Genomic DNA, 14677 nt, shown 5'->3' on the forward strand with positions numbered 1-14677 from the left:
CATTCCCCAATTACATTAAATTTAAATGTTTTTGAGCAAATAAAACAAATGTAGCCAAGATCAAAAGGAAAGCAGATAATTGGGGGGAGGGGGAAAATTGTAAACAGTTTCTCAGATAACTGTCCCAAATGTACTTTTGAGTCTTTGAATTCTCTCTTCCCTAACCCCCAACCCCAAGGTCCCCAACCCTATCAGTCTATATGTCATTTAGAAAGGAATGAACTTCACAAAGTAATAACTGTAGGGATAACTTTAATTAACTATGATCTAGGAGTATTTGCATTACTGGGCAAACTATAGCAACAGTACTTTTGGTGTAGCAAATAACTGGAAATAAAGGAGAATCCCATCAACTGGAGAAGGGATAAACAATTTGGGATACATGTGAATGTAATGAAATATCACTTCATCATAAGAAATAATGTCTATGAAGAATACAGTGATACATAAGAAGACTTGTGTGAACTTATCTAGAGTGAAATGAACAGAACCAACCTAAAAATAGAAACAAAGATTAGAGGAAAAAAGAAAAAACATACCTGAACACTGGTAATTAATTTTGGTCCTGAAAAATACATAAAAAGATGTGCCTCCTTCCCTCATTTGCAATAGGGGAGGATTATGGGTGCTTGAACAATGCATATAATGTCAGACTTGGTTGTTGATTGGTTCTTCTGAACTGCATTTTTCTCTTTATCATTTGTTACAAGGTATGAATGTCTGGGAAAGAGGATATATTAGGAGATGAAGTGAATAAGAGAATTGGATTAAATTAAAATAATAAAATAATAAAAATAAGAGAATTAAATTAAAAAGAGAAAAAAGAATGTGAAAAAAGAATCCTTAATGTCAGACCCTACGGCCCCTGAATGGGAGAGGTTTTTTGTTTTTTTTTGGTAGAGAACATTTGAGTTATAGTTAATAGATTATCATAGATTATCTTCAAGAAGTCCAGATCTGGCAAGTTTGTACAATAATTGCACCTATGTCTTTTGTGACTAATTCCACATTTCATAACTTAATCCCCTGTAAGGAAATAGATTTCTAAGACTTTGTTGTTGGTGTCTGTGATATTGTTTTGTTTAGGCTGTTTTGCTCCATGAATAAGTGAAAGACTATCTCTCTAGATATAAAGAAATGGGGAATCTAAAATTTAATATTTTATAGCATGACTAAATATGAAAGGAAATTCACTTGGGGCCTGTTATTTAAAAGGGGGGCTTAGAGGAAGAGGAGAGGGAAGACTCATAGAAGAGACAGCTGAGAATCCTGAAATAATTGCTAATGAATGCCAACCTAATTGAACAAGTTCTGAACATTTTATCTTGTTCTTCCTGGATTTAATAAGGGTCTAGTCTTAAACCAGTATGATTTTATTGAACTGAGGCCATCCTACTGATGGGTTTCTCCCACTAAACACTAAGCTAGTGCCCAGATTGGGGCAACAGGGTGGTGCAGTGGATAGAGCACTGACTTTGGAGTCAGGAGGATGGGAGCTCAAATCTGACCTTAGACACTTGCCACTTACTAGCTGTGTAACCTTGGGCAAGTCACTTAACCCTGTTTGCCTCACATCCAGGGTCATCTCCAATTGTCCTGATTCATATATGGCCACTGGACCCAGATGACTCTGGAGGAAAAAGTGAGGCTTGTGACTTAGCACAGCCCCCTCTAACTCAAATCCAATTCATGTTTTTGTCATGGCATCACCTCCCCGATGTCATGGTCTTCTTCAAAAATGAAGGATGGGGTGGCTAGGTGGCATAGTGGATAGAGCTCCGGCCCTGGAATCAGGAGGACCTGAGTTCAAATTTGAACCCAGAAACTTAATGATTACCTAGCTTTGTGGCCTTGGGCAAGCCACTTAACCCCATTGCCTTGCAAAAATCTAAAAAAAAAAAAAAAAAAAGAAATGAGAATGACAAAAATGAAGGACAAACAATTATTAGTGGCAAGATTTGGAATCCCAGGCCCCTTGAGAGTTAGGACCAGATAGTTTCTCTATAAGATTTCTTAGGAGTGAGGAGCAGGTCTAGGAACCCAATGCAGGCTGCAATCCAGGATACCATTTTTTTTATATCCCTCTGACTATAGGGTATATAAAAGCAAATGAAAGGAATGCTTCAAAGATGTTGAGTGGTACACTCCCATTTTCACTCCCATTATGGTGAATTTATGGAAGGACGTGGATAGAAGTCACCCAAGATAGGGAGGTGCATAGTGATTGTAGAGAATACTTATATTGATGTGATTATAAGTCTATTGAAATATAGAAAAACTTAAATGTTGTATTCTAGAATGAGTGATCTCTATATTTAGGGTACAAAATCAGCATGAATCTAAGAGACATGTTAATCTACAGTGGGATATACAAATGGAATTTAATTAACCTTTTTGTTAAAGGCTCCTTCAGAACACAATGGAGTTCAGTAGACTTCTGGGAATTACTCACCTCCCTGCCTCAAAGCTCCCACCCAGAAAATCTGGGAAAGTCACCACCCAATGAGTTGGCAATAATTCTCCTTTCAGACAAAGTATTTATAAACATCAAAGAAGGAGAGTTATATTAATAGGTTAGGGAAAATGTTTTTTTTTTTATTTCATTTTCAGTCATGTCCAACTCCTTGTGAGCCCATATGGAATTTTCTCAGCACTGGAGTGTTTTGCTATTTCCTTTTCCAGCTTATTTTACAGAGGAGGAAAATGAGGCAAAGAGAGTTATGTTAAGTGACTTACTTAGAGTCACACAGTTATTAAGTGTCTGAGGCTGGATTTGGATTTAGGAAGATGAAACTTTCTGAGTCCAGACCCAGCACTCTATCCATTGTGCCACCTAGCTCCCCAATCTTATGGACAATAAAGAATCCCCTCTAGTGACCTACCCTATCTCAGAGACCTGCCTAGAGGCTTTCACTTAGAGTTGTCCTTAGACAAAGTTCTCAACAAGTTCCTGAAGTTTCTCGGTGAGTGCCTTTTCTTGTAGTTCTGGGTAGCTTCTGGCAGGTGCCATTGACTTTGAATTTCCCTAAGGACCTTGCTACAGACCCTAACAGGAGCTACCCATTGTTATGCCCCATTAACCTGCTCCTGGAAGTCCAAAGACCATAAGATTCAGAGATAGAAGGAACCTTACAGGACATCTGGTCCAACCCCTTCATTTTACATAGAAGGAAACTGAGGCACAGAAAAAAAACAACTTGTCCAAAGTCATATATGTTGTAAGTGTCAAAACAGAAATAGCAGGGACAATTCTTTTAAAGATATGCAATTCTCCCTGCCTTCCAGCAAAACCAGATGAGGGTTTCTTTCCATGAAGTTTTTACCTGTTTGCCTATACCCACTCAAATGCAGGCAACCCTCTTCACTAGTATTGGAGCTTACAAAGATAATTAGATCTGTGCCTAGGCTGTGAGCAACTCTCTTTCCTGGGGCAACTGGTTGGGACTATTCAGGTTGTTACACACCCACCGTGACTGATGGAGATAGACAGCAAGTAAAGAAAGCAACATGGTACCATCTGGGAGCACAGAAGGTGAAAAGGAGAATCAGTCCCTTTCCACAGCTGCCACTGATTTTCATGCTGCTTCCTCCCATTTCTCTGCTTCCTGGTGTTTGATGAATTTTCCCTCTTTCCTTCTTTATGTCTTACACCCACCTACTCTGATACAGCCTCTGGCATACACTGTTTACACAATTTCTTTCATGCTCCTCTATAACCATGCACAGTTGTTCCCTTTGTCTCCCTCATTCTTACTCTGTCATCTCTATTTCAATGTCTCCTGGTCTTTCTGCATATACATATATACCCTTAGACTCTCATGATTTGGCTTTGACCCTAATATTCCTACTTTCAACTCTGTCCTTGTAGATACCAACAAGAGACACAATCCTTATGAAGAAGAGAAGTCATCCCCAATGCCAGCAACATCAAATGCAACTAACAGGGGTAGGCAAGTCAGGCGACATCCTGAAGAGGACCAGCTGTGTGGTGCAGCAGATCGAGCACCCAGTCAGAAGGACCTGAGTTCAAATCTAGCTGCAGACATTTAATACTTGGCTGTCTGACCTTGGGCAAGTCACTTAACCCCATTGCCTTGCAAACAAGAAAAAAAAGACATTCTGAGGGAGAACTGTGTGAGGATGCTCAAACCATCGGAACTAGCACCACCCTGAAGGGACTGGTAGAGATAGCCCAGGACCTGGAACCCAAGTACCTTCTCCCTCCACATACACATATATCATAGATCCTGTTTCTAGCTTGGCCCTTGCAGTCACTATTGAGCAGAGACAAAACTCATATGGAGATTCAGACCAGGAGAAGAAAATTCTTAAGATCAGAGTCTTTGGAACTGTCAAATGTTCAACACTGAAAATTCCTAAGGTGTTTTAATGGAAAAGATACTAAAGAAGATGCATTTTCTCTCTGCTAAGGACATTGAACTTTTCTCTCTTACAGTTCAAATTTCCTATATGTGTTGTCTTTCCTCCATCCCTTCTCCCCTTCTCCCCCCCCCCCATTATAACTCTTTGTATTCCCAGGGCTTAGCACATACTAAACATTTAATAAATTCTTTTTCTTCCATTCATTCATTCAGGAACATTTTTAGCTGTGATTCTGTCAGTGGCCATCATAGAATTAAAGCAGGATGGGCTCAAATCAGGTTAGATGGGCAGGGATCTGTACTGCCAAGACAATACCCACAAGCCTTGGGTGAATCAACAAGGGTCTGAGGATTCCAACTTCCTTTGATGGGAAGCACCCACCCCAAGAGGCGGGGCAGCTTAATGAGCAGATGTGGAGCAGACCCAGAGTCCACAGCTCCAAGCACAAGGAGTTAGGCAGCAAGCCAAAAGGTGGGTTGAGGAGGCTGGAGCCCAAACAAGTCTCAACTAAGACTCATGAAGTAGGCTTCATTTGGGCTGGATGAGAGAAGCTGAGAATGTGTCTGTTTTGAGTTTTTGATCTCCTTAACCCAGTTTTAGTCATAATGGTGGGGCCCAGCAATACTCATCTACAACATTCCCTACCTCAAGAATCTTCAGTGGCTCCCTAGTGTCTCAGGATAACAAAGAAAAGGGATGGCTAGGTGGTGCAGTGGATAGAGCACTGGCCCTGGAGTCAGGAGTGCCTGAGTTCAAATCCAGCCTCAGACACTTAATAATTACCTAGCTGTGTGGCCTTGGCCAAGCCACTTAACCCTGTCTGCCTTGCAAAAACCCGAAGTTCAACTCAGCCTCCTAAGGGAAGCCTTTCCAAGTCTCCTTCACTATTGATTAATGTTAGATTTTTGTGCCTTATCAATATCATCTAATTTGATCTTTACAGTTCTCTTACATTTCCCTTCTTGGGGTCTCAGGAAGCAACCCTGAGGAGCTGGGAGGTGTTTGTGTAAAGTCATCAAGTTGAGCCACCACCAATATGCTTCTTTCAAAGATTAACAGTTCAAAGGAATTTAGACTTAATTAGTTTTTAGAAAGATGGTATTTATAAAGTAGTTTGGTATGAACAGTTGGTAGCATGTATTTCCCCCCATCAAAAAAAGTCTGGAGCACACGCTTTCACAAAGGAAAAGCAGGTTTAATATTAAATAGTACATATGAAAGGATAATTCACAGGTCCTATTTGTTAGAAATCCTTTTCTCCAGTTCAAAGAGTATCCAGGAAGTTCCCCTTAAACATAATGAATCTGTTCTAGCTGTCCTTAGTTCCTAATAGAAACATGGCCACTAGCCTCTATTATTTTGGTGGAAGGATATTAAGATTCTGAGGAGAAGATGGGAGGGAAAAATTTTTTAGATTCTTTGGAGTTTATCAGGCCCTCCAGTCAAAGGTTCAGGGGCTGGAGGTGGGGTCTGAGAAGAGACCTAACCAAGGCCAAAGCAGGTTTCCTATCTACTATTATTTTATTTCAACAAATAATTTTCAAACTCTTTTCATACTTATCATACAACTTGTGATTGATCAACTGAGACGCATTCTCACCAACTGCTCACCAAGGCCAAAATGGGAATAAGACCTTATTCCTTAGACTTTAGACCAGGAAACCATTGAAAAGTTTTACGTTGGGCTGGCTAGGGGGTGTAATGGATAGAGCGCCGGCCCTAGAGTCAGGAGTCCCTGAGTTCAAATCCAACCTCAGACACTTAATAATTAACTAGCTGTGTGGCTTTAGGCAAGCCACTTAACCCCATTGCCTTAAAAAAAAACCTTTTAAAAAAAAGAAAAGAAAAGTTTTAAGTAAAGAAGTGATAAAATCGGATCTTAGCATTAAGGACTTAAAGTAGGGTAGCATGAGTGTATGATACATAGGAAGGATGGAGGGCTGTAAGTATAGACATCCATTAGAAGGTAATGGTGAGAGTTCAGACACTTAATTAAAAGACACTTGTCCAAGATTGGTGACTGAGTATAGAGAAGAGAATGTGCCTGTCAGTTGTTCATTAGTGGAAAGGGAGATAAGGAGGATGAGACAAAGTCATAAATAGGAGAGGTAAGGCAGTGTGAATGGTAGTGCCCCCACAAAGAGAAGTCCCAAAGATGAACAAGTTTGAGTAGAGCTTCCAAATTTCTTGTCTCTTTTCTTCCTTTGTGGCACTGCCCTTTCCTCCAAAGTGCCGAGTGCCATCATTATTGTCTTTTGCAGAATTTTAGTTTTATAAGAAAACCACTTAACCTTCTTACATTTATCTTAGATCTGGGAACTGAGACCCTAAGACTTACTCAGGATCACACAACAAATTGGTAGAAATTACGAATTCAAACTCAAGTCTCTGATAACGATGACGATCATGATCATGAAGATAGTTAACATTTATAGAGTGCTTTAAGGTTTGCCAAGTACTTTAGAAATATTTTTGCATTTCATCCTAACAGCAAGCCTTGGAGGTAGATGCTATTATTATATGATTATCCTCATTTATAGAGATGCAAAATAGTACAAATAAGGAAACTGAGGTAGATAGAAGTTAATATACTTACTCAAGATGATACAGCTAGTGTCTGAGCTTGGATTTGAATTTAGAGCTTCCTGAGACCAAGACTAGTACTCTATCCAGTGGGCCACCTAGCTGCTGGTGTAAATCATATTTGCTAGGGGCAGCTAGGTGGCGCAGTGGATAAAGCACAGGTCTTGGAGTCAGGAGTACCTGGGTTCAAATAGGCCCTGAGACACTTCATAGTTACCTAGCTGTGTGGCCTTGGACAAGCTATTTAACCCCATTTGCCTTGCAAAAACCTAAAAAAAAAATCATATTTGCTAAGCAATTAGCAGTGGCCATTATCATGCTTAGGGGTATTCTACATTTTACCAGATGTGAAAACTTTAAACCTTTAGGCAGAACTGGAAGGACCCTTAAAGGTCAGTCTGACCTCCTCATTTTAGGATGGGAAAAACTAAGGTTCAGAGAGATAAAAATCACTTATTTAAGATTACATAGGTAATGAGTGGCACAGCCACGAAAAAAGTTCAGAATGACTGGCTCCAAGTCTAATTTTCCCCTGGAACCATTTGTCCCCATTTTAATTGGCATCATTTTCCACCCAGTCATTCCCCTGCTGTTGTTGACTTACCCTTCAACCTTCCTTAAAGAGCTTTAAATATTATCACATTGACAAAAAAGATTGCTTTTTAAAAAAATTGTTAAAAAAATGGGGTAGCTAGGTGGCACAGTGGATAGAGCACAGGTCTTGGAGTCAGGAGCCTGGGTTCAAATATGACCTGAGACACTTCATAGTTACCTAGCTGTGTGGCCTTGGGCAAGCCACTTAACTCCATTTATATTGCAAAAAAAAAAAAAAACTTAAAAAAAAAGAGAGAGAGAAAAAAACTAAGTACCCACAAAAAGAATTTTAAAAGGTACACAGAATAAGAGATAAAATCTTAGCACCATATTGTAGCTTCTAAGTCCAACCCAAATGATTTAACAAATAGTAAACAAGCAAAGAAAATGCTTTTTTGCTCAACGACTCCTTCTAGTCTTGTCTAAATTTCTTCAACGACTCCTTCTAGTCTTGTCTAAATTTCTTCACTTTGGGCCATCCTTCTTAATTTTCCACCTTTTATCTTTGTGCAGTTGTAATCAGTATATATACAATTCTGGCTCCATTGATTTCACTTTGAACTGTCTCTTATCTTTCCAAATTTCCTTAGGTAGGAAGACAGGGAGATTTGCACTGACAATGCAAAATTCAAGAATTTTATAGCTAGAAAAAATATAAAATTAAATGGAGGAAAATGGGTCAGAAATTGTGTGTCTCTTCTTCACAGAATTTGTCATGCATGTGAGGAAGGAGGAAAGAGGAATTTAGGCACAGTCTCCAAGCATGCTCTATGTAGTTTGTTTTTAGAGTCATCAAATTGGGGGCATAAGATCCCCCAAAAGGATTAAATAGGAGTTATGTTACAAGAAATTTTCTAACTTTATATCAGATGTTAGCTAGGGATTATGGACTTTAAATCAACATCAGACCCAGGCAGTCAAAAGAAGACACTTAATTTTAGTTTGTGGTACTCTGATTAGCTTTTGTTAGTCATTAAGTGTGGTGACTCAGCCTTGGCAATGAACCAAAAAGCTACTAATCTCTCCTTGTCATGTCACTAATCTCTCCATGATAGTCCCTCAAGAACTGAATCTCAGAAGATAGTAATAGAGAGAGGTTTAGCAACTGTGAGATTAGAAGAAACAAAATGGAGAGTGGGGAATTGATGCCCACCACAAAAATCAACAAGGACATCGGGGAAATATTGCCCAGAAGATGATAACCCAAGCATAAAACAAATATTCATCACTTATCATAGATCAGCATAAGAATATAACCAGACAACAGATATCACCATCTTTGTAGTGATGGAAGTCTGGGTTGTTTTGGTCATGTATGTGCCCTGGAAACATGTTACTAATATGTTTGCTTGGAACTAAAGTCTCCTCTGACTGATGAGCTAAAATAAATATCAGTGTGTGGGGGGTCCCATGGGTTATGGTTTTGAGGAGGTTAACTGGAGTAGTTTTTCTCTCTGCCTAAGCATGATGGGGGGGAGGGAGAGAAGTCTCCCATGCTCAGTTTGTAATTTTTCTTTGTATCATTCAATGGAGGCATTATTCATTCTTTGTATATTCATTTATGAATGTGGAACATGGAAAACTCTTCCCAACAATGCAGATTTGTAGATCCAGACGCCTATAGTCTTAAAATATTCCCTGGGATACCAAGAAATGACTTAAGTTGATCATACAGGATTTGAACCAAATTCTTTCTGAATTTTAAGGCCATTCCTCTATCCAAAAGGCCATATTGCCTCTTATATGTATTTATCATTTTAATGGCACTATGATATTTTACTATATTAATGTTATTATTTTTTTAAAGTTGAAAGTTCCCCTCCCCCAGTTTTTGATATTACAAATAGAAGAACTATGAATATTTTCATATAGATAGTTCTTTTTCTCATTTTAATGTCATTTGGGGATTAAAGTTCTAGCAATGATCACTTTAGAAATTCATTGTACATTTTTCTAGAGCTTTTCTAAATATTTGTGCTAGTCTTCATTCTTATCAACTATATTATAAGGTTCCTCTTTCCACATACACTATTTTTATCACTTGGGGGGATGCATATTGCCATCCAATTTGTAGAAAGTGGTATTTTAAAATATGCATTTATTTACACATATCCAATTGTAGTAAAGTTTTTGTGTGGTAATTAATGGCTTATGTTTATATACTGATAAACTATCCATTCATGTCTTTTTAACCATTGTTCCATTGGTTATGCATGCTATTAATCTTATAGTTATAATCAGTTCTAATGAATTAGATTTGGGGCCTTTATTAGGGTGTTGAAAATAAAAATAGTGAGAAGGAAATAGTTGTGACAAGTATTAAAGGAGGTAGAATTGACAGGATTTAATAACTGATTAAATATGAAAGTTAAGGGAGACATTCCAAGGTTTGGAATGGGTGAGAATCAACAGAGTAAAGTATGCGTGGCCCAAATTTGGAGAAAAGAAAATAATGAGTTTTGAATGTATTGAGTTTGAGGTTCCAGAAATGCTCTGTAGGCAAATGAATAACCAAGATTCAAGAACGAGATCAAGACTAGAGATATAGATTCACTAATAATTTACAATGAGACTGTAGATGAAACTGTATTGCAAGTTCCTATGGATGAATTTGGGAAGATGGGGAGAGAGAAAAAGGGAGGGAGAGAAAGAGAGAGAGAAGGGGAGGGAAGGAGAGAGGAAAGAAGGAAAAGAGAGAAAGAAGGACCAATTGACAGAGTGGAATAACCACTTGAGAAGGTAGGAGGATGAGGAATGAAGAAAGGCGTTAGAAAGAATAAAGAAATGATCAGATATATATAGGAAGAAAATTAGTTAAGTATTTTGGAAACCAGGGAAGAAAGGATTCAGAAGTATAAAGTATAGATGCCTTTTCCAAGCTTATCCTTCTGTTGTTTCCATATTGGTCCACAAGTTATTAATAACATTATTCTTATCTTCTCTAAATTCTGAACAGTTGAAGGAAATAGGAAAGCAAATAACCTGAGTTTACTAAAGCCAACCCATGAACAAGCATTTATTCATTACTTACTAAGCTCTAGACACTGTGCTAAACATAGGAGATACAAAAATAAACCAAACTTATCCCTGTTCTGAAGCAAGGATACATTCTATTTCTAACTTAAAATTTTTTTTAATGATTTTTATTTTTTAATCAACAAGCATCAGACAACTCATATAACCCTGATTGCCTCTCATCCAGGGCCATCTCCAGTCAACCTGATCCATATAACTCAAATGGCTCCAATGAAGAAAGTGATGCTGATGGTTTAGTATAGCCCCCTCACTCCAATTCATGTGCATATCATGGCCTCACCTCCCTGATGTCATGAAGGGCAAACCTCATCATCATCATCATCATCCTAGTATTCTTCACCCTCTACCATGTTAAGCAAATTAGAACAACCAAAATAATAAAGCCTTCAACACATTTATTGTTTAGTTGTTTCAGTTATATTCAACTCTGTCAACCCCTTTTGTGATTTTCTTAGTAAATATAATGGAGTGATTTTTGCTATTTCCTTCTCCAACTCATGTTACAAATGAGGAAATTGAGGTAAGTGACTTGCTCAGGTTCACACAGCTACTAAATGTCTGAGGCCAGATTTGAACTCATGAAGATGAGTCTTCTTGATTACAAGCCCAGTGCTATTCACTGCATCACCTAGTTGCTTCTCAACATATAGCTGAATATATAAATCCTACATAAAGTTTCATTGATTTCTAGATCTACCTCAACACACAGCTAGCTGCACAAATCAATGAGAACGTTTAATGTGTAACAGCACAATGGCTAAAAAAGCTGAAACTGGACCTGAGTTCAAATCCAACTTCAGACTTTTAATAGATGTTTGACCCTGGGCAAGTCACTTGTCTTTTGTCTGCCTTAGTTTCCTCAAGTATAAAATGAGGATAATAATAGCACCTAGCTGGAAGAGTTGTTGAGAGGATCAAATTACTTATTTGAAAAGTACAAACCTTAAAATTCTATGTAGGGACGGCTAGGTGGCGCGGTGGATAAAGCACCGGCCCTAGAGTCAGGCGTACCTGGGTTCAAATCCTGTCTCAGACACTTAATAATTACCTAGCTGTGTGGCCTTAGGCAAGCCACTTAACCCCGTTTGCCTTACAAAAAAAACCTAAAAAAAAAACTATGTAAAAACTAGCTATTAATATCAGAGCTAGATAGTTTGTAGCTATATAATATAGTCCCACAGTAGTGATGTCCAATAATATACATTGTATTCCACATTTTCAGTTCATTACCTTTCTGTTAAGTATCATTTAATTCTTTTGGACTTAAAGTTAATCACTGAGTGAATCAGTTCTTAAGTTTTTCCAAGCTGTTTTTCTTCATTATGTTGCTATCATTTTTCTCCAAGTTCTGCTTAGTTTACTCTATATAAGCTCACAAACATCTTTCCAGTTTCCTCTGAAATTTTCTTAATGTATAATATAATAAGAATCTATTGCATCCATATCCCACAATTTTGTTTCGCCATTCTTCAATAGGAAGAAAGTCCCTTAGTTTCCAATTGAGTCCAGCATGAAAAGAGGTGCTATAAATAATTTTATACATACAGATTCTTTCCTCTCTTTAATTTTTTTGTAAGATAGGCCCAGAAGTGATAGAGTTGAGCTAAAGGATATGGACAGTTTTGTCATTTTCCCATAATTTCAAATATCTTTCTGGAATGACTGGACAAATTCACAGCTAGGAGCTTCCATTCCAACAAGAGTAAAATGTGTATCCGAGAAAAGTCAGATAGAGGAAATGTAATCTTAAAGTGAAGGCGGCTGGAAAAGATGCCCTGGAGAAAGGGGTGAGTCTTACATGGGATTCTAAAAAGGGGAGGTTAAGGGAGAGGACATTCTAGGAATGGGAAACAGTCAGTACAAGATCGGAGAGATTGGACATGAGGCATCATGTGTAATGAAATCCTTTATCATATCCTATTTGGGTCCTCGTTACTGTATGAAAAACCTTTTATTCATATCTTATTGACTATCATATTCCTTATAGAAGTTGCCACAAACCTTTTCTCCTCAAATCTGTCCATTCTTTTAGCAGAAGATTGAAAGCATTAGTCAGAAGTTCCCTTAACTTTCGTCCACACCTCAGAATTCCCTCAACTTCTTCCACCTTCTTCTTCATCATAATATTATAAGAATGAAGCAGGCTTCCTTCTTGCCAAAGCTAACTCTTCCTTCCCTTCACTTACTACTTTGATTTCACCCTCTCTTATCTCATCCACTATTTTTTTCTTCTCTCAATTTTTAATCTTCTGTTTTTTAAGTGGATAGAGTACTAGGCTTAGAATCAGGAAGTTATCTTATGAGTTCCAATCCAACCTTAAAATCTTACTAGCTGTGTGACCCTGGATAAGTCATTTAACCCTATTTGTCTCAGTTTCTTCTTTCTGTAAAGAAAGGAGAAGCAAATGCCAAACCAGTCTAGTACCTTTGTTAAGAAAACCCTACCAGCCACCCCTACTATTACCCAGCCACCCCTACTATTATTACTATTTTATTTTATTTTGGGTCTTTTTTTTCCTTCTTTTTGGTTTTTGCAGGGCAGTGGGGATCAGGTGGCTTGCACATCACCTGGCTGGGTGATTGTTGGGTTTACGGGGCTGGATGTGGGCTCGGGTGCTTGTGTCTCCAGGGCTGGTGCCTCGTCTATTGTGCCACCTGGCCATACCTACAATTATTACTATTATTTTTTTAATTTTAATTTTTTTCTCTCCCCTTTACTTTATTGCTCAAGCACGTCTATATTTATGGGGGGGGGTATTTCGTTTGCTCTTAAACAAGAATATTTTATTAATGTAAAAAAAACTTGTACAAAATGAGAATAAAAAAAAGAAAAGGAAAAAAAAGAAAACCCTAAAATGGGGCGGCTAGGTGGTGTAGTGGATAGAGCATCGACCCTGGGGTCAGGAGTACCTGAGTTCAAATCTGACCTCAGGCACTTAATAATTACCTAGCTGTGTGGCCTTGGGCAAGCCATGTATTTGTTTTGCAAAACCTAAAAAAAAAAAGACCCCTAAAATGGAGTCACAAAGAGTCAGACATGACTGAAATGACTGAATAACAACAAATGTATTTTTCCCACTGCCTCTTTCCAGAGACCTCTCCTACTTTAAAAAAAAAAAGTCCCGCCCCCCCATCTGACCTCCAACAAAGACAAAAAAAAATCACTTAGAGCAGATCATAGGAGTGAAGGCTAAAACTAATCTCAAGAGCATATATTGAATGAGATAATTTCTAAGGAAATGGCAATTTAGAGTGAGGAGTTTGCAAGCTGATGAGCTCCCATCCTGGGTCTGTAAAGAAGAGAAAATAGTATTCCCTAAGAAAGAGGGTGTAAGACATATGGTACTCTCAAGGGTATGTCAGATATCACAATTCAGAAATGGAAGTCTAAAGAATGTTAGTGGGAAAAATTAGAAGATATAAGAAAATTGATTGTAAATTGAGTGGATATCCCAAGGGCACAATCAAATGGGGTCAGGGTTGGTATAGAGAGGAGTAGAGTAAATTGGTAGGGATCAGGGTTCCTAGGGGGTGGTATTTCTAGGGTTACCCAACTAACTTCGAGGATGGTGAGACCATAGAATTCTGGTATTTGGGAAGAAAGATTTCACCCTAGTCAAGTTCTGTACTCTATCTTTGTTATATAGAATTTAGTGGATAGTGTACTATGCCTATTTTATTTGTTAATATAAATTCTGTAAAGTTCTGTTTTCTCTCTCCCACCCCATGTTCCAACACCCTGTGTAATGGAAAAAGGAGTAGCTCTGGAGTCAAAGGTTCTAGATTTGAAATTCTAGATTTCCCTGACTGCCTTCAATACTCAGCTTAAATCCTACCTTTGACTGGAGTCCTTTTCCCTGTCCCAGTCTCCATTTTAGTATCCTCTTTCTGAGATTACCTGCCAATGACATATCTCTTATAGCATACATACATACATATATATATATATATATATATATATTTTTCATATTGATTCCCCAATTAGAAAGTGAACTTCTTGAAGGTTTAATCATGCTAATACTGTTCATAGAATTTTCTTGGCCAAGGTATTGGAGTAGTTTATAATTTTTTTTTCACTCTA

This window comes from Macrotis lagotis, chromosome 5 (assembly GCF_037893015.1).
Source record: "Macrotis lagotis isolate mMagLag1 chromosome 5, bilby.v1.9.chrom.fasta, whole genome shotgun sequence".
In the NCBI taxonomy this organism is placed as follows: Eukaryota; Metazoa; Chordata; class Mammalia; order Peramelemorphia; family Peramelidae; genus Macrotis; species Macrotis lagotis.